The sequence below is a fragment of the Xenopus laevis genome, chromosome 8L (assembly GCF_017654675.1).
Source record: "Xenopus laevis strain J_2021 chromosome 8L, Xenopus_laevis_v10.1, whole genome shotgun sequence".
Taxonomy (NCBI): domain Eukaryota; kingdom Metazoa; phylum Chordata; class Amphibia; order Anura; family Pipidae; genus Xenopus; species Xenopus laevis.
In genome coordinates, this window is record NC_054385.1 from 20,285,297 (window position 1) to 20,308,728 (window position 23,432).

The 23,432-nt window shown below is 41.2% G+C and overlaps 1 long non-coding RNA gene and 1 pseudogene across 15 annotated transcripts in view; both read right to left on the reverse strand.

Moving 5' to 3' along the window:
* The window catches only part of LOC121397277, a 320,931-nt pseudogene that overhangs the window by 31,053 nt on the left and 266,446 nt on the right, over window positions 1-23,432 (reverse strand).
* LOC121397158 overlaps window positions 7,555-23,432 on the reverse strand; it is a 92,972-nt gene continuing 77,094 nt past the window's right edge. For 6 of the 15 annotated variants that reach the window (XR_005963530.1, XR_005963526.1, XR_005963522.1 and 3 more), the window contains 2 exons: window positions 9,512-9,553; window positions 7,557-8,431 (listed from right to left, as the gene is read on the reverse strand). This is a non-coding gene — a long non-coding RNA (uncharacterized LOC121397158). Of the gene's footprint in view, window positions 8,432-9,511; window positions 9,554-23,432 lie in introns of all 15 variants that reach the window. The other 9 variants (XR_005963529.1, XR_005963525.1, XR_005963523.1 and 6 more) reach the window with 4 other exon arrangements.

Consider the following 23,432-nt stretch of genomic DNA (forward strand, 5'->3'; position numbering starts at 1 on the left):
AATAATATGAGGTACAAGCTGATGATACACACGGGAGGCCTATAGCTTAGTAAACGTACTCTAGAAACTAGCGGTATCCCAGTATAAAAACACCGGGGAGTTAACAAGGCAGAATGGCACACTTGAAACAATCAGCATTAATACACAAATTAACAATAAAGAAACAGAATAATAGATGTGAAGCTGGGTTTATAGTTAAGTGTAACAATCATTGTTTATGATTGGGTTTATAGTTAAGTGTAACAATCATTGCCATTATCAGTCCGTGTTTGTTCTCTGCACTGCGGGTTCTGACTCATGAAACAATTCATCTCTAAGGACTTCCAATATCCATTTATTTCTCATTTTCACTGGGTTTATAGATACGTTTAATAGTCTTTGCCATTGTCTGTCCTTGTCTGTTCTCTGCAGTGCTGGTTCTGACTCATGAAACAATGTATCCCTAAGTGACTTCCCAATTTCCATGTTTTCCTCATTCTCACTGGGTTTATAGTTAAGTGTAACAGTCATTGCCATTGTCAGTTTTCTGCACTGCTGGTTCCGACTCATGAAAAAATGTATCTCTAAGTGACTTCCAATATCCATTTATTCCTCATTCTCACTGGTTTTATAGTTAAATGTAACAGTCATTGCCATTGTCTGTCCGTGTTTGATCTCTGCATTGCTGGTTCTGACTCATGAAACAATGTATCTCTAAGTGACTTCCCAATTTCCATGTTTTTTGTATTCTCTATGGGTTTATAGTTAAGTGTAACAATCATTTCCATTGTCTGTCCGTGTTTTTTCTCTGCACTGCTGGTTCTGACTCATGAAACAATGTATTGCTAAGTGACTTCCTATATCCATTTATTCCTCATTCTCAGTGGGTTTATAGTTAAGCGTAATAGTCATTGCCATTGTCAGTTTCTGCACTGCTGGTTCCGACTCATGAAAAAATGTATCTCTAAGAGACTTCCAATATCCATTTATTCCTCATTCCCACTGGGTTTATAGTTAAGTGTAACAGTTATTGCCATTGTCAGTCCGTGTTTGTTCTCTGCACTGCTGGTTCCGACTCATGAAAAAATGTATCTCTAAGAGACTTCCAATATCCATTTATTCCTCATTCTCAGTGGGTTTATAGTTAAGTGTAACAGTCATTGCCATTGTCTGTCCTTCTCTGTTCACTGCACTGCCGGTTCTGACTCATGAAACCATGTACCTGTAAGTGACTTCCCTATTTCCATGCTTTGATCCGCTGCATTGCTTCTTGTGACTCATGAAACAATGTATCTCTATGTGATTTCCAATATCCATTTATTCCTCATTTTCATTTTGTTTGTAGAGACGTTTAACAGTCATTGCCCTTGTCTGTCCTTCTCTGTTCTCTGCACTGCTGGCTCTGACTCATGAAACAATGTATCTCTATGTGACTTCCAATATCCATTTATTCCTCATTCTCACTGGGTTTATAGATACGTTTAACAGTCATTGACATTGTCTGTCCGTTCACTGCACTGCTGGTTCTGACTCATTAAACAATGTATCTCTAAGTGACTTCCCAACTTCCATTTTTTCCTCATTCTCACTGGGTTTATAGTTAAGTGTAATAGTCATTGCCATTGTCAGTTTCTGCACTGCTGGTTCCGACTCATGAAAAAATGTATCTCTAAGAGACTTCCAATATACATTTATTCCTCATTCCCACTGGGTTTATAGTTAAGTGTAACAGTCATTGCCATTGTCAGTCCGTGTTTGTTCTCTGCACTGCTGGTTCTGACTCATGAAACAATGTATCTCTAAGGGACTTCCAATATCCAATTATTTCTCTTTTTCACTGGGTTTTTAGATACGTTTAACAGTCATTGCCATTGTCTGTCCTTGTCAGTTTTCTGCACTGCTGGTTCCGACTCATGAAAAAATGTATCTCTAAGTGACTTCCAATATCCATTTATTCCTCATTCTCATTGGGTTTATAGTTAAATGTAACAGTCATTGCCATTGTCTGTCCATGTTTGATCTCTGCATTGCTGGTTCTGACTCATGAAACAATGTATCTCTAAGTGACTTCCCAATTTCCATGTTTTCCTTATTCTCTATGGGTTTATAGTTAAGTGTAACAGTCATTGCCATTGTCTGTCTGTGTTTTTTCTCTGCACTGTTGGTTCTGACTCATGAAACAATGTATCGCTAAGTGACTTCCTATATCCATTTATTCCTCATTCTCACTGGGTTTATAGTTAATTGTAACAGTCATTGACATTGTCTGTTCTCTGCACTGCTGGTTCTGACTCATGAAACAATGTACCTGTAAGTGACTTCCCTATATCCATTTATTCCTCATTGTCAGTGGGATTATAGGTAAGTGTAACAGTCATTGTCATTGTCTGTCCTTCTCTGTACTGCTGGTTCTGACTCATGAAACAATGTATCTCTAAGTGACTTCCAATATCCATTTATTTCTCATTCTCACTGGGTTTATAGTTAAGTGCAACAGTCATTGCCATTGTCTGTCCTTCTCTGTTCACTGCATTGCCGGTTCTGACTCATGAAACAATGTACCTGTAAGTGACTTCCTGATTTCCATGCTTTCCTTATTCTCTCTGGGTTTATAGTTAAGTGTAACAGTCATTGCCATGCTCTGTCCTTGTCTTTTCACTGCACTGCTGGTTCTGACTCATGAAACAATGTATCTCTAAGGAACTTCCAACATCCATTTATTCCTCATTCTCACTGGGTTTATAGTTAAGTGTAACAGTCATTGCCATGCTCTGTCCTTGTCAGTTGTCTGCACTGCTGGTTCTGACTCATGAAACAATGAATCTCTAGGTGACTTCCAATATTCATTTATTCCTAATTTTCACTGGGTTTATAGTTGTGTAACAGTCATTGCCATTGTCTGTCCGCTGCATTGCTTCTTCTGACTCATGAAACAATATATCTCTATGTGACTTCCAATATCCATTTATTCCTCATTCTCACTGGGTTTATAGATACGTTTAACAGTCATTACCATTGTCTGTCCGTGTATGTTCACTGCACTGCTGGTTCTGACTCATTAAACAATGTATATCTAAGTGACTCCCCAACTTCCATTTTTTCCTCATTTTCACTGGATTTATAGTTAAGTGTAACATTCATTGCCTTTGTCAGTTTGCTGCACTGCTGGTTCCGACTCATGAAAAAATGTATCTCTAAGAGACTTCCAATATCCATTTATTCCTCATTCTCACTGGTTTTATAGGTAAGTGTAACAGTCATTGCCATTGTCTGTCCGTGTCTGTTCTCTGTACTGCTGGTTCTGACTATTGAAACAATGTACATGTAAGTGACTTCCCAATTTCCATGTTTTCTTTATTCTCACTGGGTTTATAGTTAAGTGTAAGAGTCATTGCCATTGTCTGTTCTCTGAACTGCTGTTTCTGACTGATAAAACAATGTATCTCTAAGTGACTTCACAATTTCCATATTTCTTCATTCTCACAGGGTTTAAAGTTAAGTGTAACAGTCATTGCCATTGTCTGTCCGTGTCAGTTCTCTGTACTGGCGGTTCTGACTGACGAAACAATGCATCTCTAAGTGACTTCCAATATCCATTTATTCCTCATTTTCACTGGGTTTATAGTGGTGTAACAGTCATTGACATTATCTGACCATGTCTGTTCGCTGCATTACTGGTTCTGACTCATGAAACAATGTATCTTTAAGTGACTTCTCAGTTCCATGTTTTCCTTATTCTCACTGGGTTAATAGTTTAGTTTCACAGTCATTGCTATTGTCCTTCTCTGTTCTCTGCACTGCTGGTTCTGACACATGAAACAATGCATCACTAAGTGACTTCCCTATTTCCATGTTTTCCTTATTCTCTCTAGGTTTATAGTTAAGTGTAACAGTCAGTGCCATTGTCAGTTTTTCTGCACTGCTGGTTCTGACTCATGAAACAATGTATCTCTAAGTGACTTCCAATATTGATTTATTCCTCATTCTCACTGGGTTTATAGTTAAGTGTAACAGTCATTGCCATTGTCTGTCTGTGTCTGTTCACTGCCCTGCTGGTTCTGACTCGTGAAACAATGTACCTGTAAGTGACTTCCCTATCTCCATGTTTTCCTTATTCTTACTGGGTTTATAGTTTAGTGTAACAGTCATTGCCATTGTCTGTCCGTGTCTGTTTCTGCACTACTGGTTCTGACTCATGAAACAAGGTATCTCTAATTGACTTCCAATATCCATTTATTCCTCATTTTTACTGGGTTTATAGATAAGTTTAACAGTCATTGCCATTGTCTGTCCTTCTCAGTTCGCTGCATTGCTGGTTTTGACTCATGAAACAATGTACCTGTGAGTGACTTCCCTATTTCCATGTTTTCCTTATTCTCACTGGGTTTATAGTTAAGTGTAACAGTCATTGCCATTGTCTCTCCTTCTCTGTTATCTGCAGTGCAGGTTCTGACTCATGAAACAATGTACCTGTAAGTGACTTTCCATTGTCAATGTTTTCCTTATTCTCACTGGGAATGCTTTAGTATATAGCTTAAGGAATAAAGACATTATTATTTCCATAAAGAAATGAATGAAGCCATATTTTTGATAGGTCATAAAAAGCCTGTATAATTTGAATTGCAAATAATAGGCTACATTCTAACAAAGACACAATTAGTTTGTATGCACATTGAATTAGAGTCCTGCATCAGGCGGGGTACCAGTGGAATACACATGAGGTCGTCGGGTACCCTTGGAATATCTATAAGGTGGTTGGGTTTTCGGCAGAAATTTCTGATTGTCTGATTGTGAGGGGAGTCCATCATAGCCCATCTGGGTACCTGGCCAAGCTGAAGGACTGGTCCCTCCCACCCTCCCCTGAGTTTGTGTTAAAATTTCTTACACCAGCTAACGGATTAGGCTCCGGTGTGATGTCACTCCTGGTAAATAGTGACATCGCTTCTGGGAACCAGGTTGGGGGTAAAGTGAGCTATTTGGAGGCCAGGTCAGGTAGTGAGTCTGTGTAGTGGAGCATAGTGAGTGGCTGGTGTGGGTCGGGTTGCAGGTCAGCACGTCTGGGTTGGGCACAGGTCTGCCTAATCAGTCCCGCACAGGACTCATTGAGTCTCTGCCTTAAACAGTGAACAAGAATCATTTAGAAATAGGTCAAGTGATAAATTGCTTTGTGCTTCTTGTGTAAAAACTGTTTACCTTGGTTTTGATGATATATATAATATTGTATGTGTTCATGGCCATGTACATGGTATATGAGTAATGTATGCCTAGTAGAAAGCCAGTTTCCCAGAAAGCTTGCACTCTAAATGACACCCAAAACTGAATCACGATAGCAACAGCCATTAATCTCATTTCTGAATGCGAGAGACTTAACAGGGTTAGATGGGGTCTTTATTGTCCACATCTGACCAGTTGGGACCTGTAAACTAGAATTGGGGGAAGGTGTTGAAAACCTAAACAATAGTTAGGGGATGCATGTGAGAATGGCATGCGACTGTAGTGAGGACAGGAGAAAGAGCCAACAGATTATCCAGAGGGAAGCCCTGATGGACCCGCTAGAGAGAGGACCAATAACATCCATATTTTCCTCCATTTTATTACTTTGATGGCAACAATAATGCAGACTGCATAATGAATCTTTAACTGTACATTATGTCATTTTTTTAGTTTAAATAATTGTTTATTATGTACAGGTAGTATTTGTCACTGCAAAAAGGATGAGTTGTATGCATGTGCAATTTTCTCCATGCTCAGGAGCTGTGCACTGGCACTAGTATTTTCCATACATATTTACATTTCCGTTTTAATGTTTAAATATTTTCATACCCCCTGTGGAAGTTGTATCTACTACAAAATGTGTTTGATTTTGAATAAATTGTATCATTGTCTTTACACTCTGGGAGTGCATCTTTCTCTTCTGTTTGTGTTTAGTCTGACCAACTATTTTTCTTACCATTTCTGTTCATGTTGCACATTTTCATTGCAATCAATTTTCTTGCGTGTCTGCAGTGAGGTGATGGCTTACACGACCTCCACAAAAGGGACACTTACAGTTTTTAATGCATGTATCCTGCTCCTTAAAGGAGTGGTTCACCTTTGAGTTAACTTTTATTATGTTATAGAATGGCTAATTCTAAGAAACTTTTCAATTGGCCTTCTTTTTTTTATAGTTTTTAAATTTGCCTCCTTCTTCTGACTCTTTTCAGCTTTCAAATGGGGGTCACTGATCCCCATCTAAAAAAACAAATGCTCTGTAGGGATATAATTTTATTGTTATTGCTACATTTTATTATTCACCTTTATATTCAGGCCTCTCCTATTCATGCTCCAGTCTCTTATTCGGGCCTCTCCTATTCATGCTCCAGTCTCTTATTCGGGCCTCTCCTATTCATGCTCCAGTCTCTTATTAAAACAATGCATGCTTTGGAAACTGCAAATTGCAAATCTGAATCTACGTTATAATAAAAGTTAATTTAAAGGTGAACAACCCCAACCCAACAGAGCAATCTACTGACAGTGCAGAAACAGTCTTGCAGGTTTCTCTCTCAACAGCTGCCCATTTTGCTTCCCCTTCATCCCCCTGCAACACCCCCCACCAGCCTGCCCCGATCCACACAGAGTTCATGCTGGAAGCGCCACCCTGTGTAAACTGAAAGGAAGATGAGACGTGTCGCTGCGGAACAGAGGTGTAAAGTGCAGCGGCGCTTCCAGCGCAAACTCTGTTTTTTATTCGTTGTGTACTAACAAACTTTTTAAAAAAAACATTTGATGATACTGGTCCTTTAAACTGCCTTTTCCATTCAGTACCATGGACAGCACTCTGTGGCTGCAGCTCTTATTGATTGACACACTGGTTGGTGGCACCAAGTTGTCACAGCAAAGAGCCAGTTCTATACAACTACAGATAAGATTTTTATGTCATTATTCCTATTAGATATCCTTGTACCACTGATATAGACTGGCTCTGTGGTCGGGCATGTATACGTATAGGTTTACATGTGGCATATGGGGGCCTCAAAATGAAGACACCCCATTTTTTGAGAGGCACAGATAGAAAAGGGTATTTAAACCGCAAAAACACATACATTTTCAAAAAGTACATATTCCCCCAAATCCAAATTGGGTATGCATGTCTTTCTACTCCAAAGCACTAAAATGCAAACCTTTCCTAAATTTGGTGATCTTGTTGACATTTCTGAAAAATCACCTCAAATCTTCCAACTTGCAACATCTTAACTTCCACATACTATTAGGTACCAAGATAAAACACCCTAAATATGAACACCTGGGGTCTGCTGAATAGATTTATATCCAATATGTAAAGGTTTACCTAATCATGTGTATATAGGGCCCAAAATTGAAGACACCTGTCATTTCAGGTACTGCAAAATCAACACATTCACAGCATTTTTTGAGGGGAAGAAAAATGTATGTTCACTCCAAAAAACCACAAATTTTAAGAAAGTCCATATTCCCCTGAATTCAAATTCGGTATAAATTTCATGTATAAATAACCCCAGACTAAGAGCAGAATGGAACAGAGGCAATTTCATGTATATAAAAAAAATGGGACATCAACTTTTTTTTTAAATTTTTATTTGTAAAAATTAAAGATACAAACATTCATAGTCCTGGGACAGCAAGATCTGAACATGTCACAGAAATGTGAATACACAGAAATTGCACATTTGTTTTCCTGGACCATTTAACAAGTAATAAACTTTTATAATTCAGCTTACATGTGTACTGTCATTTTTTATGTGTACACTTTTTTCAAGATTGGGGTTGGGATCAAGGTGGGTAAGAGGCGGTTACTTAGGGTACCTATGATGTAGTTTCACATTACCTATGTCATTCCTTCTGCTTTAAGGGAGAAGAGTTAACAATGACTTTTCATCCAGGTAGTACATTTCTATAGGTAATCCATGGAGTCCAGACTTTATAAAAGTTTTAACTTTACATTTTATAAATATTTTAATCAATATGTTCATGGTGATCTGAGAGCCCCATTTAGTGCCGACTGTTACTTGATATGCCACAAATCATGCTGCCACATAAACATCAAGATGAATATAAATCCTACATATAAAAAAGTACGTGGTTTTTTTTTCGAGAATTGTTTTCCCAGTGGGGCACATTGATCTATAAACAGAAAACCTGGAAAGTGTTAAATATAAATATCTTAACCCCTAAACAACCTCTAAAGATAAAGCCATATCTGGATTTTCGATCATTTCTTTGGGCAAAGGCAGCAAATACATGTGTATTCAATATACATGTATAGAGATACCATTAAGCTTGTCTGTCAGTACAGGTATGGGATCCACAAAAATATATGGCAACACTGCTAGAAACGACTAGCGGGGATATGATGAGGCCTAAAATCAACGCACCTGACACAAGGCCGTTAAGTTGTTCTGAAAGTTGCCGGAGGATATTTGTTGACAAGAGAGACCTGAGGGATAAAACAGAGAATACTGAGTTCTTGTGAGCAGTTCTATCTTGAAATACTTGTATGTGTGTGTCTCCTGTTATAAAATCATTTTAAAAAGGGCTGCAAAACTTGTTGGTAGTACAGTATATAAATAAATAATGACGTTAAGCTCTGGTTAAACAGCATGTTAGTGACATTAATAATTAATAAAGCTTTTTTCCTCATTACCTTAAAGGAAAACTATACCCCCAAAACAATGTAGGTCTCTATAAAAAGATATTGCATAAAACAGCTCATATGTAAAACCCTGCTTCATGTAAATAAACCATTTTCACAATAATATACTTTTCTAGTAGTATGTGCCATTGGGTAATCATAAATAGAAAATTGCCATTTTAAAAAATAAGGGCCGCCCCCTGGGATTTTACGATTCACGGTGCACACAAACAAACCATACATGTTAGGTCACATGAGCCAATTAAAAGACAGATTTCTGTCTTTTGCTTCCACACTTCTTCCTGTTACAGTTGTAGTATTTCTGGTGAGGTGATCTCTGAGGCAGCACGCAGACCATCACGAAATGGTGGATGTAAAAGGGCAATATTTACTTAAATATATATTCCAGTTTGGTAAGATTTTTTAATATGCCACTTAATATGATATAACTATCTGTTGCTTACAGTATATTATTTTGGGGGTATAGTTTTCCTTTAAATAAACAGCAAAGTATTGACCTGGTTTTAGTGCTTGTAGCCAACAAGTGTCATATAATGAGATAAGAAGCAGTGTACCCTCATCTTGTACTATATGAGTCATACAGGCTGATACATTAGATAGCTTTAAGAAGGGGTTGGACGGTGTTTAGCAAGTGAGGGAATACAGGGTTATGGGAGATAGCTCATAGTACAAGTTGATCCAGGGACAAGTCCAATTGCCATTTTGGATTCAGGAAGGAATTTTTTCCCCCTCTGAGGCAAATTGTAGAGGCTTCTAATGGTTATTTTTGCCTTCATCTGGATAAACTGGCAGTTAGGCAGTTTGAAAAAGTTAAAAGGTTTGTTTGTTACTATGAGTGAACAGCAAAAAGCCTGGAAGACTCACCTGTTCTCTTACCTGTGTATTCCTGACATCATATTCAGTTTCCTGGGGGGAATAAAATACAAGTGTAATGACTGATAGAACACTGGATACCTTCCACATAGCCAGGTCTCAGCCAAGATTACAGATTTATCCTTTACATTTCAATCTGCAGAGCAGAAAACCCACAACCAAGAAATTCCAGAATGCTCTGACCTGGGGTTTTCCGGATAACGGATCTTTCGATAATTTGCATCTTCATACCTTAAGTCTACTAGAAAATCATTTAAACATTATATAAACCCAATAGGCTGGTTTTTGCTTCCAAGATTATATCTTAGTTTGTATCAAGTACAAGTTACTGTTTTATTACTACAGAGAAAAAGGAAATCATTTTTTGGAAGGCTTTCCCAAAATTGGAGGTTTTGGTGAAATACATGAAAATTGCCTCAAAGCTTCAACTTTCCAGCATCGTATCTCCCATATATTATTATGTACCAAGAAAAGGAGATGTTGTGTACTCACCGTAAAATCTCTTTCTCTCTGGTAGCTTGGGGGACACAGGGAACCATGGGGTATAGCTGCTACCACCAGGAGGCAGGACACAGCTAGAAGAAAGATAGCTCCTCCTCCACTGGCTATACCCCCCAGCAGGCGTAGCCTAGGACAGTTTGTCCCAAAGGAGTAACGAAGGAGGTCTAACTTTTAAATTTTGAACTATGTAACAGTGAACGTTGGAAACCAAACATTATCATGCATGTAACTAGGGATGCACCGAATCCAGTATTCGGCCTTTTTTAGCAGGATTCGGCCGAATCCTTCTGCCCGGCAGAACGGAATCCGAATTTGCATATGCAAATTAGGAGTTGGGAGGTAAATCAGCTGACTTTTTGTCACAAAACACAGAAGTAAATAATGTTTTCCCCTTCCCACCCCTAATTTGTATATGCAAATTAGGGTTCGGATTCAGCCGAATCCTTCGTGAAGGATTCGGGTGTTCGGCCAAAGACAAAATAGTGGATTCGGTGCATCCCAATAGAAAACAGAAAGGGCCTCCCTCAGGGAGGGAAGCCCTGTGTTCCCCAAGCTACCAGAGAGAAAGAGATTGTATGGTGAGTACACAAAATCTCCTTTTCCCTAATGTCTGCTCGGGGGACACAGGGAACCACGGGGACGTACCAAAGCTGTCCCCTGACAATAGGGTGGGAGAGTGAGGCCCTAAGTGGAAGTTACCACTGAGGCTTGAAGCACCTTTCTGCTAAAGCGTGTCAGATGCCGCAAAAGTGTCAAAGTGGTAGAACTTTGTGAAGGAGTGGATTGAAGTCCACGTGGCTGCTTTGCACAGCTGTTCTGCTGAAGCCTGATTCCTGAAGGCCCAGGTCGTGCTCATACCCCTGGTGGAGTGTGCCTTCACTCTGACCGGAGGTGTCTTTCCCGCTGAACGGTCTGTTTGGGCCTGAGGTGATCACAAAGAGTGAATCCGATTTGCGGATGTCGTGAACTCTGTGAAGGTAGAATTTGAGTGAGCGTACTGGATCCAGGGAATGTTATTCTTTCTCCTTATTTTTTGGAGAAGGGCAGAATGTTGGAATGGTTATCTCTTGATTGACATGGAAGGTAGACACATCTTTGGGTAGGAAGGAAGTTACCGTGTGAAGAACCGCTCTATCGGCATGGAAGTTTAGGAAAGGTGGTTTGCATGATAGAGCACTGATTTCTGAAACTTGCCGAGGCAATTGTGAAGAGGAAATACTTCACTCGACTCCACCATAGGTGCGCACTCCAACAACTTCTCAGACACAGCGTAAGATCAAAAAAGTAAGTCTTTATTTCACATAGATAACACCCAACGCATTTCGTGTGTCTCCACACGTAGTCATAGTTAAAAAACATTAAAAAGAAATCAGATTTTACGTCACTGGTGACGATTCTCCTTCCACTCAATCATTAACCCTTGCTGTTATATATAGTGAAATTTAGACTGCTGCAATCTCATTAGAAACCTAAAGGCATTTAGTGTTATTTCTTTCAGTGTTATTTCCAACCTTTTATTACTTAATTTCCTGTATTTGTTATACTTACTAATATGTGTCACTCAATTTGTTACTTTTAAACATTCCATTCATTTCCAGTTTGTTACTAATGTTTATGCTCTTTTGTTTCCATTTATTTGTTGCATTTAAATTAACCCTCTGTTAAAGCTTCCTTATTCTCTATTAAGCCTGTAACTTTTTTTTATTATTATTTATCCTTTATATTTATAATTAATAATAAATTAATTATTAATATTTATAATCCTTATTCTTTGTAGGTTAAGACATATTTAGGTTAACATTATTGCTTCAACATAATTTAGTTTCTTTTGCTAGATTTAATATGAAAATATGATCTTGCAGCTAATTGTAATACGAAGTAGATAAAACTTATTTTTACTTTCAATTTTCGTTTTTAATATCTCTAATATACTTTACACAAATTCTTTGCTAGATAAAACATCCCATCTCACATTCAATCCCTTCCACTCCCTTGTTTCTAAGTTGAAGATCCATTTAACTTCCGTTTGTAACAACCTTTTCATTCTATCACCTCCCCTGCTTGATTTCACTATATTCTCTATTCCTTGTATGCGCAGGAAGGTGGGATCCCCCCATTGCACTCCACAAAGTGTTTAGACACTGTAGTTGTCTCACTTTTTGAAGTAATTTGATAGATATGTTCTCGCATCCTATTTTTTAGTGGTCGTGCCGTACATCCTACATATTGTACTTCACATTTTGTACATGTCAGTAGGTATACTACGAATTTTGTGTTACAATTAATGAAAGTGTTTATATTGTATTCTGTTTTCGCTACGGTACTTTTAAAAGTTTTCGATTTGTTCATTCAACTACACGTAACACAACGGGATGCTCCACAACAGTATGTTCCCTTAGTTTGGAACCAGTTAGTTTGCGGTTTTAGTTTGTGAAGAGGAACACTGTCTTCCGTGTGAGCCATTGAATTGGAATAGACGACGTTGGTTCAAAAGCGACATGTGCTACTCCTTTTAAGAATGTCCAGCATCAGTGCTAGTCTTTTCTGAAAAAGAATAGAGAGTGCCGAGACCTGACATTTTAAGGTTTCTAGAGAAGGACCAATAGTTAACCCTTCTTGAAGGAATTCCAGGAGGTCGGGAATTGAGAGGGTTTCAAATTTTGTTTTCTTTTTGAGACACCACTGCTTATATGCGGACCACACTCGATGGTACACCGTAGCCGAAGTAGGCTTCCGTGCAGCACGCATGGTTTGTATCACCGTGGCCGAGAACCCCTTTTTTCTTAGGATGCGGGTCTCAAGAGCCACGCCGTCAAATTGAGGCAGTGAGGGTTTGGGTGTTGAATCGGACCTTGATGGAGAAGATCCGGGATAAGTGGTAGGTTCCATGGTTCTTCTATGGATAGGTTTAGGAGGTTCGAGAACCATGAGCGTCTGGGCCAGTTTGGCGCTATCAGGATGAGTGTGACCTGTTCCCTCTGTACCTTTCTGATTGTTCTGGGTATCAGAGGAATTGGCGGGAATGCATATGCCAGATGAAAGTTCCATGGGGCCGTGAGGGCATCTGCGCCTAAGGCCAGAGGGTCCCGGCAGCGTGCAAAGAAGTTTGGCACTTTTCTGTTGTGACAAGTTGCCATGAGGTCGACCTCTGGCAAGCCCCATTGTGCCATTATCTTTCAGAAGATCTCCTCCTTGAGGGACCACTCGGCCCAGACGGATTGCCCGAATCTCCAGGATGTTTATTGGCAAACGACAGACCCTGTGCAGAGCGACCTTCGAGCACCGCTCACCATCCTGACAGGCTCGCATCTGTTGTCATTATTCTCCATTGAGGCTCCCCTAGTGGTTTGCATCTGGAGAGGTGAGGTGTCCGAAGCCACCAAGTTAGAGAAACTCTTGTCTTGCGAGAGAGTCGTATTTATTGAGAGAGAGATTTCCGTTTCCACAACCTTAGAATGTTCCATTGAAGATCTCTTAGATGGACTTGGGCAAATTGGACCGCTTCTATGGTCGAAACCATGACCCCAAATACCTTCATGCAGAATCTGATGTGGTGGTTCTGTTTTGCTAGTAATGTCCGTACTAGTACCTTGAGGTTGTGAATCTTTTCTGGTGGGAGAGACACTCTCTGGTTCTGAGTGTGGAATAACAGTCCTAGGAAGACCATGGTTTGGCTGGGTGTTAGAGATGGTTTTTCGAGATTGATGGCCAACCTAGCTCTTGTAATTTTGTCATAGTGAAGTGGAGTGCAGAGCCGGACTGGGAGCAAAAAGCAGCCCGGGCAAAAAACAAACAAAGCAGCCCACATGTAAACAAACACACACAAAGAGACACACAAACACAGAGAGACACAGAGACACACACACACACACAGACACACAAACACAGAGACACACACACACACAGACACAAACACACAAAAAGACACAAACACAGAGACACACACACACAGAGACACAAACACACAAAAAGACACAAACACAGAGACACACACAGAGACACACACACACACAGACACACACACAAACACAGAGACACACAAACACAGAGACACACACACAGACACACACAGAGACACACACACACAAAGAGACACACAAACACAGATACAGACACAGAGACACACAAACACAGAGAGACAAACACACACACAGAGACAAACAAACACAGACACACATAGACACAGACACAAACACCCACACACACAGAGACACACAAACACAGAGACACACACACACAGACACAAACACACAAAAAGACACACAAACAGAGAGACACACAGAGACACAAACACACACACACAGAGAGACACAAACACACACACAGAAACACAGACAGACACAGAGACACACAAACACAGAGAGACACACACACACCCCTACCTCCCCCCTACCTCTCCTAGGAGCTTCGTGAAACAGCACGGGAACTCTCTGACACCTACCAACTCGTCTTCTGGCCAATCACCTTTGCCTTTCCCTGACTGATCTTAGGAGGAGGGAGGAGGAACACGCAGCGTGTGTGTGAAGGAGAAGCACAGCGTGTATGCTGTAAGTCAGTCTCTACCCCTGCCCAGACGCCGCAAATCAGAAGCGGCCCATTTCAAAGGTAAATGGAGCGGCCCTTCGGGAAATTGCCCGAACTGACAGATTGTCAGTCCGGGCCTGGTGGAGTGCTCTGTTTGCTTCCACAAGCGTGGGTGCCTTGATCAGTATGCCGTCGAGGTAGGGAGTTACGGAAGTTCCCGCTTGTCGGATCTCTGCTGTTTCTACTGCCATGATTTTGGTAAAGACCCTTGGGGCCGAAGTCATACCGAAGGGGAGAGCTGTAAACTGGTAGTGATGGTTTTAAACAACAAACCGCAAGTATTTTTGGTGAGCAGGAAAGATAGGTACATGTAGGTACGCATCCTTGATGTCGAGGGAGCTTAGGAACTGGCCTTCGTCCATTGCTGCGATTATGGAGCGTAGGGATTCCATTTTGAATTTTCTTGGCAGAATGAACTTGTTTAGTCCCTTTAAGTCCAAAACCGGACGTGCTGAACCGTCTTTTTTGGGAACTACGAACAGGTTGGAGTAGTAGCCCTTGAAGTGTTCTTTTAGTGGGACTGGGGAAATGACCTCTGCCTGGAGGAGAGAGGTCAGTATATCTTGAAAGTCCTTGCGTTTTGCTGGTTCTTGGGGTACCCTTGACACGAAGAAGCACCGCGGAGGAAGAGGAGCAAATTCTAGGTGATAACCTTGTGATATCACTTCATGAATCCAGGCGTCTTTTGTAATTGCTAACCAATGGGCTGAAAAATGACGTAACCTTCCTCCAAGGGGCACTTCGCATGGGTATGGCCCCAATCTTCCTCTGTTTGAGGATGTCTGACATGGTGGACAGCGTCTAGTGCTTTTGCTCTGGGATTTGGCGAAAAAACATTCCTCTGTGAAAGGAAGACAGTGCCTTTGGTTAAGGTAGTAGTGTACTTTTGCCACCAGTGGCTTGACTGATAATCTTGTCAAGGTCTGGGCCGAAGAGCAGTTTGCCCTTGAGAGTAGTGAGGTTAGAGACTTCTAAGAGGAGTGGTGTGCTGACCATAATTTCATCCAAAGCGACCTTCGAGCCGCTATTGACAGACCTGAGGATCTGCTAACAACTTGCGCTGCTTCGAGCGCAGCCTCGCAAATATAATCTTTAGCCTCCTTAATTTGGGTTGCCTGCTGAGAAAGTTTGTGGCGTGAGGCTCCTGAAATTATGGCTTGTGATAGAGACTCGGACCAGGATTGGACCGCCCTACTGACCCATGCTGTGGCTAGAATCGGTCAAAGAGATGTGCCTGAGGCAGAAAATAGCGACCTGAGTAGCCCGTCCTTGTCCATGTGGTCTTTGAACGAGGAGGTGTCGGGTACTGTTAGAGCCGTATTTTTTGAAAGTCATGAGACTGGGGCATCTACAGAGGGAGGTGATGCCCACTTTTCAGTGGTTTCCGGGGAAAAAGGGTAGAGTTTTAGAAATCTACGGTTAGGTTCAAAACGACTTTTGGGCTTGTCATTGTGAGTGAGCAGGAAAGGTGGGAGACGATCTGCTATTTCTTTTAAATAGTCTCTTCAGAACTGGTCTTTGGTTCCTGAATGTTTAGCGTTTCCAGCAGTGCAGTGATTAAAGAATCTACTGCTTCAGTGGAGAATTTGGTGGGTTTGTCTTCCTGTAAGTCAGAGCTTTGAGATATCTCCCCCTTTGATAAACACAATTCCTCCTCTTCCTCTGGAGTAGGAGAGTGTTCCCTAGTTGAGAAGCCCAGTCTGGATGGTCCTGCGGTAGAGCAGCACCCCTTGGGAGGGTGCTGTGTGCCCTTGAGGGGCTGCTTGGGCAGCAGCAGGCCCTGGGAGTTCAGCAGCAGGCTCAGGTGGCTTGCATCTGTGGCAAATTGGTTCTTTATGCCCTGAGGGCAACCTTTTGTGGCACTTGGCGCAGGCCAAATATTTGACAGAGGCAACGGGTGTCCCCCTGGGAAAGAGGGCCTCACTGTTTTCCACAGACATGGTGTATAATGTGGAGCTATACAATAATATATTACAACCCCTTCTGTTGTGCCCCGTGACTGTGCCTCTAATGGTGTAGAGCAGTCATGTGTGGTAGAGCCGTGGAAAATGGCGTCTGCCTGCTTTGCTCACCTCAGTTCCGGTGTAGCAGCGAGGCTGGTTGCATCACTAGCACGAAGTGAAGGAGCGCGAGAGTGGGAGGTGCAGTCAAAAGGGCGCGATCACCGCTCCAAACACTGTGAACACTCTGCGCCTTACCGACTCTGGAACAGCGTGTCCTCGGTTGCCGGTAAACACACCTGACAGGGCTCCGGTTCATTGCCTCATGTGGGGAGAAAATGCCCTTTGCTCATTACCGGTGAGTCTCGGTTTTGGCATGGGGTCGGGTGCGGCTCCTTTCTCATGAGAAGAGAGAAGGAGAGCAATAGGATAAAGTACTTACCCTCCCCAGGTCATCTGTTGTCCGTGTACTGGCCAGCCGCACTTCTCCTGTGTGAATGAGGAGTGGTAATGGCTGGATGGTTAGTGCCATAGGCAATTACAACCCCAGATACACCTCCCACATTGGGAGAGTGCAGAATTAGACACATTACACAGTGTAGTTGTCTTGCACTTCTCCAAGAGCCAGAATTCTGACAGAAAATTTTGTAGAATTTGTAGAGTGTGGAGAGTATACATCCTGACCTCCTGTCGACAACAAAAAAACTGTCCTAGGCTACGCCTGCTGGGGGGTATAACCAGCGGAGGAGGAGCTATCCTTCTTCTAGCTGTGTCCTGCCTCCTGGTGGTAGCAGCTATACCCCATGGTTCCCTGTGTCCCCCAAGTGGACATTAGAGAAAAAGCCCTCTAAACATGATTGCCAGCGGTCCTCCAACCAGTTTAATGCCCATTTCAAAAAAGTTTCTGGATAAGGGATCCTATACCTGTAAACACCACATGTTATACAAGATAAAAATATATTATTTGTGTACAAATAACCTTTGGGAGTTAAGGGGGGCTCTTACGCAAAGCAAAAACTCTCTCTCTCTGCTCATCCCTGTCTGTCACTAAGCACAGGTGTAATTCGCTGACCAAGTGAACATTATGTCCCAGTCCAGTAACCCATAGCAACCAATGAGCTTAGCTTTTACTGTTCTAGTGCAGCTGGAATAATGAACGGGAACATATGACTGATTGTTTTGCCTTATTGAGCATTTATGGCGATGGGAATTTAATATACAAACTGAATCCTCCTTTTGGCATCCCACAGTTACATTCCCTTCACATGAGAACGTTGCCTTACTATACTGACTGCCCCACAGATACAGTCCCTACCCCTGAGACCACCTTGCCTTACTATACACATTATCCCACAGTTACAGTCCCTACTGTAAGCAAATGTAGGAGCTGTTTCTGCTGAACTATGCTTAGTAGAAGGGAAAACCAATGGTGACAGTTTTATTATATCTCTCTATACAAGTTAGAAGCAAATATGGGACTGTCTCTACAAAACTGTGCTTAGTGCAGAATACCTGTGCTGCAATAGAAACTTCGAGGGTTGTTCCTGCTGAATGTTGCATAATACAAGGGGATATCTATGCTGGTATAGCTTTATGCTATCTTTCTTTACGGGCTATGAATAAACCTAGGAGGCTGCTCCTTCTGAATTACAGTTAGTATAGGAGAATATCTATTATGACTTTTAGCGTATCTCGGTGTACAGGTTATGTTCAATCCTAGGGGTCTGTTCTTACTGAACTATATGAATGTATAATGTTCATTCATAACAGGTCCGGACTGAGAATTAAAATAGGCCCTGGCATTTCAGGTACACAGAGGCCCAATCAGCCCACATAGAGGCCCAAACAGCCCCCACCAGCCCACTAAATACTGACTTTCTATGGCACTTTATAGCAGCCCCTCTGGCATTTGCCAGAACCCACAGATTGCCAGTCCGGGCCTGATTCATAATAATGTTGCATAGTGTTCCTGCTCCTTTACACTTGATAGAAGCACAGGGTGTGGAATTCCATAGTTTCTGTATTGGGCGAAAACGTGGGAGCGCATATAAACAGCATGGAAGTAGGGTTTATACTCATGACAGGAGATTTGCTGCAGGCTCATGTCAGCAGGGAACTCGTAATGTTATTCGCTATTTACTGGGAATATTTAGTGTCATCTGTACAGTGACATTACACATGAATTTTATATTTAATAAGTGGAACTATATGACAAATGGACGAAGGAACCCTTTGTACACGGATTATAAATACAATAATGCACGTGGGGCTGCAGGAAAGATGCATTTGCCCCATTAGCTGTGTTGTTTCACCTGCAATTTCTAAAGAAATCACCAGTTCTACAATCTAAACTGACATGTTCTTAGATGGAACACTCACTGCTGAGTTCTAAACTGTCTCTGGAAGCAATATCAGCACAAAACAAACATGAAGAACACACAACCGGCACACGGGATTGCTCGTCCATGGGGGGAGGGATCCCCTGAGTCTATTGTGCCAAACGGCTGCAAACACCTTTGTATGAGCTTTGTATGTGCTGGGAATCAGCAGAAAAGAAGATGGTGAGCTGCTAGGGCATCTTTGGAGACACAGACATTTACTACTGACAACCAATTTGGTACTTTCATTGCCAGACAGATTTTGAACATTTAAAACTCTTTCCCTTTAGGGGTGTTTCCTGGGAGGGTCTTTAGGTTAATCCAGGAAAATCATTTTTTTCAGGACAACATAAGCTTTCAAAATATACTAGAATGTTGGTGTCATTCCACTTCTGTAATAGGATATAGGCTTCTGAATGTTTCCTATAATATAAACATATATATCAGCGACATCATTTAGTTTCTGCATGAAAACACAACAGATTTGGAAAGTTCCATGTCTCCTGAACACGCCAATACCAAATATGTATAGTATGTGACTACATTGATTTTTATAAAAATTTGTGAAATTGTTGAAAAGTGACCAAAGCTACCAGTCCACAGCAAGTCTCCTACAGGTCATTGGGTACCAAGATAAAACACCCAAAATATGAATGCCAGGGATCCACTGAACAGTTTGATGCCCAATGTGCTTAGGTTTACCTACATTTGTGGCATATAGGGGCCCCGAAATGAAGACACCCCATAGAATCTATCACTTGTGTCACTTAAAGGAACATTAACATCAAAAATTTCTACAAAAGAATTCGTTAGAATACAACGAAATAAAAACACCAAGACAAATTAAAATGTAAAATAGCAAAGCCTTTATTAAGAAATAACTTGCAGAAACTCCACTTCCTGTCCTCTTCAGAAAAGGCAACATGGCGACCATCCATCCTGTGATGCTCGATTTCTCTTTCCTGGCTATTCACTGACAGCATGTAGATCTCCTTCTCTTCTTCATCCTCCTCCCAGAATCAGCAGTAGGAAGGCGATGTTCAGTGGGCTCCCCCTGCCTCTCAGCAACTTCTGTGTTGTATTCGTTTTCCGCTCTGTGTAAAATGACGCTGCAACTGTGTGAGACAGCTCCCAACTACTTTGTAGGACACACAGTGACATCAGGGAGGGAGCCTGGAGACAGACAGGGCTGCTGGGGAGAAGCGCAATCCCACTGTATGGAGCAGTAAAGGGAGCCATGTTTCTCAGCAGAGCCTGCCTACGGACAAGTGAACCAGCTGGGCGGCGTTTGTGAATGGCAGGCCCTGCTGATCGGTTAAGAGAAACACGGCTATCCAAACTGCTCGCATGTCCCACTTCCCTCCGTGTCACCTCCCGCAAGGACTGGACCGTTATATCCATCCGCCTGCAAGTGTATGTCTGATAAACTTCTGTCACTCTTTACTGCAAATTGGACAATGGGAAGGTAACCAGATAGCTCCCTAACACAAGATAACAGCTGCCTGGTAGATCTAAGAACAACACTCAATAGTAAAATCCAGGTCCCACTGCAACACATTCATTTACATTGAGTAAGAGAAACAAAGGCCTTCCAGAAAGCAGTTCCATCTTTCTAAAAGCACATGACCAGGCCAAATGACCTGAGATGCACCTACACACCAATATTACAACTTACACAAATACACTTGCTGGTTCAGGAATTAGTTTTTATATGATAGAGTGAATTATTTGCAGTGAAAAAAGTGTAATTTAGAAATAAAAACTACATCATAAAAATCATACAGAATCCCCTTAAGTAAGTAATATAATGGATAATTCTAAACAACTTTTCATTTGGTCTTCATCATTTATTTGTTATGGTTTGTTTAACAATTTCTTCTGACTTTTTGCAGTTTTCTAAAGGGGGTCATTGACCCCATCTACAAACAAAATGTTCTGTAAGGCTACCGATGTATTATTATTGCTACTTTTTATTACTCATCTTCTATTCAGGCCTCTTCTATTCATATTCCAGTGTCTGATTACAATTAATGCATGGTTACTAGGGTAATTTAAACCATAGCAACCAGATTGCTAAACATTGCAAAGCTGCCGAATATAAAGCTAAATAACTCAAAAACCACAAATAGTAAAAAATGAAAACTAAATGCAAATTGTCTCAGAATATCACTTTTCCCTAGTCAAGTCACAAGATTTCAAGAGTCCAGATTTTAAGGGTTTAGCCAAATCACTGCCAGAAAAAGTCTCAAATTTGTCCAAATGCAAGAAACTTCCCTAAATAATTGCTTTATTTCTCATATTATTCTACAGAGTGTTAACAAATTTAACATTTTTAATGTAAGTATATTGGAAAGTCATAGGGACCAGTAAAAAGATAACTATGAAAGTGGAAAATGTTTCTATTACATGGACGTGCAATGAAAAAAATTGGTACTGAAAAGTGAAAATTGGGGGGTCCTGTTCTGCAATTTCTAGTAATCAGGTTGCTAGAGTCCAACTTACCCTAGCAACCATGCATTGATCTGAATAAGTGACTATAATCTGAATATGAGAGGGTCGGAATAGAAAGTTGAGTAATGAAAAGCAGCATTTGTTTTTTTGATGGGGTCAGTGACCCCCATTTGAAAGCAGGAAAGAGTAAGAAGAAAAAGGCAAATAATTCATAAACTATAAAAAGGAAAAAATGAAGGCCAATTGAAAGGTTGCTTAGAACTAGCTATTCTATAACATACTAAAAGTTAATTGGAAGGTAAACAACCCCTTTAATGACAAGGTCATGTTCTTGACCATATACATTGTACAGTTATAGTATCTGTTACCCATAATGCTTGGGACCTGGGGTTTCCCAGGTAAAGGATCTTTGCGTAATTTGGATCTTCATACCTAAAGCCTGCTAGAAATCATTGAAACATTAAAACAAAATGGTTGTTTTGCCACTAATATGGATTCATGCAGATTCGTTAGGATCACAATAAAAAAAAATTAAAAATGATTTGCTTAAATTGGCCGTTCACCTTTCCATTAACTTTTAGTACGGCACTGAGAGAGGTTCTGAGAATTTGTAATTGGTTTGAATGTTTTATTATTTGCATGTTTTTGAGTAATTTAGCTTTTTATTCAGCAGGTTTTCAGTTTCAGCAATTTGGTTGCTAGGGTCCTAATTACCCTAGCAACCATGACTTGATTTGAATAAGAAACTGAAAGATGAATGAGAAGGCATGAATAGAATGAGGAGAAATAAAAAGTAGCGATAACACGTGTAAGCCTTACAGAGCAATTGTTTTTAGATGGGGTTCGGTGACACTTATTTGGAAGTCGGAAAGGAAATTATTCAAAAACTATAAAAATTTAAAAATAATGAAGACCAATAGAAAAGTTGTATAGAATTAACCATTCTATGATATATTAAGTTAAGTTTATTAAGTTATCTGAAAGGTGAACCACCTCTTTAATATTGACTTTAAGTGAGAAGGCCTTTCCATAAGCGGAGCTTTCTGGATAACGGATTCCATACCTGTAATAAAGTCTCTGGAGAAATTGTAAAGACTAGACAATAACCCAATGGTTAGAGGACAGAATGTGTTAAACTTAACACTCTGTGGAACTGGATATAATATATATCAGTTTGTAAATCAGGAGAAAGTGCTGACGTGTAATTAGAAACCTACCGGTTACTCAAATAGCCTTGGCCACATCTCTGGGGCAGACACGACACACACACCAACTGTTTTTTTAAGTGAAAACTGACAATCAAGTCAGTACATGAGATTTCAGATGAGCCTTATCCTTTTGACTTCAAAGGCCAAACTGCTGTCTCTCTTTCTCCTTCCACCCTAGCATCCCTTGACTGAGTGACGTGTTCTCTGTCACTCCTCTTTTAAATCAAGAAATATTACATTTCTTGGCTCAGCCAAGAGTCTTCCGTCAGAGCTGCTGGTGTGAGATCAAAACCCAGGTTGCCGACTCGAAATCTAACTTGGAAATTTAACATTGTTAACCTTCTCATTGCTTTATCCACTTTGCAGAATTATCATCATTCCCTTGTGCTGTATAGATCTTTAAATCATTTTCTACAGCTGAAATGTTGAAAAACAAGAAGGGAAACAAACAAAGTGGTAACTTTACAGGTATTGGATCCGTTATCGAAGTGCCGGGCCAAGTCAACTGGGTGCCCTAGGTGACCCAACTGGGCACTGTGCTCCCCCTCGAGTGACTGCACACGCATACGCAGAAGGGGAGAGAGCATCAGAAGGTGCACGCACATGCACAAAAGGGGAGGGAGGGCCGGAGGTAAGACAGTGTCGGAAGGGGGGAAGAAAGAGTCGGAAGGTGCACACGCATGCGCAGAAGGGGAGGGAGGGCCAGAGGGAAGAGAGTGTCGGAAGGGAGGGGAGAAAGAGTTGGAAGGTGCACACACATGCGCAGAAGGGGAGGGAGGGCCAGAGGGAAGAGAGTGTCGGAAGTTAGGGGAGAGAGCAGGGCCGGGCCGCACAGGCGCCCAAGGCAAGT